We start from the raw sequence: 2,948 nt of genomic DNA, 5'->3' as shown, positions 1-2,948 counted from the left end.
TACTACACTCCTATCTTAGCCATAAGGCCGAGGAGCCGGAAAAATTGTGCCCGGCTCTGCACTAGGATCAGTGCACTGCATTAGATGAACTTTTCTGCAGTGTTAGTGAGGGCATATTATTCATCCTCTTCAAACGATGTCTCATGTTAAAAAATTTTGTTTTCTGTCAGTTTTTATTTTTTGTGCTGTTGCTTGTTATTTTACAGACATGGTTTAAATGTAAAATGGTGATAAAATAAATGAATGAAGTGGTGGCCAGTGTTATTTTCTTCTTTCCTTCGCCCATTCGTTTCTTGCCTCACGAATCTCCGGACTTTGTCGCATTTTCGCGATTCGGGAATTTTTTAAATGAAACAAGGAAGAGAAACATCTGTTCTCATCAGCTTTTCTGATTTATGGAACCTTTTATGTTGGGCCGATCCCGGCGGTACTGCAATACCGGGCCAACCCGCGGCAGGGATGGAGTAAACTCCGGGGACCCCGCCCATGTTCAAAAATCAGATTAATATTCTGGTCCAGCAATGCTGGACGTATCAGATATTAAGCTGATAAGAACAGATAAAATTCTTTATTTAATAAGATGCCACGTACATTGGTTCATTCAGAACATCAAATGTGAACATTTCCCCTTCCTTGGGGTTTGTGATACAAAAGGACGACCCACAAAGTGTGGGCCGCCCTTGTAATATTCAATGAAGCTATTACATGATATGGCGTAACCCCTCAGTCAGGGGTTACTTTTCCCTGCCGGCTTCGAAGAGAGGCCGGTCAGGTAATTGTCTTAATGTTTATGTTCACTGCGCTTTTCACACTTAATATTGTCATTCATTCAAGGGGAAATAAATGCTTTCCATTCACACATATTTATTTACAATTCATACGCACAGAAAACACATGCTGGGCGGCCACTTATACCCCGTGGCCGCCCGCTCATTCATACTTGCGCCGTGGCCACTTATACACTGTGGCCACTGACGCATTTTCCTCCGCCGCGACGCTCTCTTGTTTTCCCCGTCCGCCCAGGTGTTCCGCGCGCATCCGGTTCGCGCTGGTCGATGTGTGTCTGCAGCCGTCCGCCGAGCGCGTGGAAATTTCCCAAGCCCACGCGCATCTCCTCTGCGCCGGCCGCTGTCAGCTCTCCGGCGGTCGCCGGGAGGCCAGCTGTTTGCCTGGTCGACCGTCGAGGGGGACGGGGAGGGCGGTGGGGGGACTGAGGAGGGACCACTGGAGGGGCAAGGGACATTCCTTCCAAGGTTGCTGCATTCCTTCCTTCCCCCGCTTCCGCCTCGGCGGCGGAGTTACACACACATTCACAAAACACACACATTCGCCCTGGCAGGCCGTGGGAACGGCCAGCAGCTATGCCGCCGCCGGCGCGCCACCTGCCCCAGACTGCGGCCGGCGGGCGAACTAAAAACTTCGGGGGACGACACCGCTCTATGATTTTGCCATTGATTTCCCTGGGCGCGCGCGCGCGCGGCAATCTCTGTTTACACTGCGCCCAGGGAACATTCACACGTTCGCCACGGCAACGAAGGACCGTCTTGTCGATGCTGACATCGTTGCCGCGACGCACTCATACATGAGACACACACATGGCAATTTCACGTCACACCCGGTGCCGCCCCCGAGTTAACACTTTCACACTGAAGATTTCACGTGGAAACAGTGGCGTTAATACTTTGTGCCCGCGAGATTAACATACACAGAAAAAAAAACACTATTCACAAACAAACACTAAAGAGTGACACGTGAAAACAATACCTGTAGAACACTTCGTGCCCGCGAGATTTACCCACACAAAAATTTACACATTCACTCATTCATGCATTCGTTCAGCCCCACTTCCGAGCGAATAAGCGCATTGCGGTCACTATCCGTCGCACTCCCTAGGCTCGGAGTGAGGCTAGAGGGGAAAAGTCGACGCCAGACCGTGCTTTGAAGACATTTTCTCGCGGGCACATAAACAGACACATACACTATTTACAATATTTACATACGTGCCTCCTGGCGTCACTAGGCGACGTCCTCAGGAAACACGCTGGGACTGGGGGACTGGGGGAGGGGGGGAGGGGAGGGAGGGGGCGTGGCCGGAACATCCGGCGCCGCGTCCGCTGGCCGCTCCCGTCGCCCGATGATCGGCGCGCCGTCGTCGTCCTCTCCGCTGCCGTCGACTGCCGCTCCGCGCTCCTGTGGTGCCGCCGCTCTCGCGATGTATTGCCGTGCCCCGGTCATGTGCTCGACGTAGATGTCCCGCGACCATTTGATAGCCGCGGTGATCATCTGACGCCGAACACTGCGCATGCGGCCCTTCGGCACTCCCAAGCGAGTCAGGAGTGCGTCATTTCCGGGTGCCCACGAGCCCAGAGCTCCCACCACTAACGCCTCTAGGCTGTGCGGCACCCGATACTGCGACCGCACGCGCATCCGCTCGACCAGGGCGTCGTACTTTTCAATTTTCTTCTCCCGAGCGGCGGCAAGCGCGGCACTCCTGTTGTCGAACGGCACGACGACGTCCACGACGATCACCTCCCTGTCCGGTCCCTCGTCCCACGCTACGACATCCGGCCGCAGAAGACTCTCGTCGCCTGGCACCCTCCGGTCCAACCGCACCCGCCAAGATGATGGAAGTGCCGCCCGCAGAATTTCCACGATGGCGTCGTGGCGTCGACGCCATCCGTCAGAGTGCGCGAGGCAGTGGCAGATGACGTGAGGGAGTGTCTCGTCTGCCTGCCCGCACACTCTGCACCTCGTGTCTCCCCTCGCTGCTCCTCTGCGGGCGGCGTTCAACGGCAGCACGTTCAGGCGGGCGCGGTGTATGAAGCGCCAGTCGCAAAACCGGATCATTCGGCCCGCCCCGACGAAGTGGTTGCTGTCGGGGCACAGGGAAGTCGCCTCCATGACTTTCCCTTGATCCGGCTTCGCGACTAGCCTCCTCCGGAAGGCCT

General features: G+C 55.4%; 1 pseudogene; it reads right to left on the bottom strand.

Annotated features, from left to right (window-relative positions):
- Positions 1-405: 405 nt before the first annotated feature.
- LOC124173845 lies at positions 406-582 on the bottom strand (annotated as a pseudogene).
- Positions 583-2,948: the final 2,366 nt, after the last annotated feature.

Source organism: Ischnura elegans, chromosome 1 (genome assembly GCF_921293095.1).
Source record: "Ischnura elegans chromosome 1, ioIscEleg1.1, whole genome shotgun sequence".
Classification (NCBI taxonomy): Eukaryota; Metazoa; Arthropoda; class Insecta; order Odonata; family Coenagrionidae; genus Ischnura; species Ischnura elegans.
Note: the sequence above shows the minus strand (reverse complement) of the source record. Positions and strands in the feature narration are given on the sequence as shown.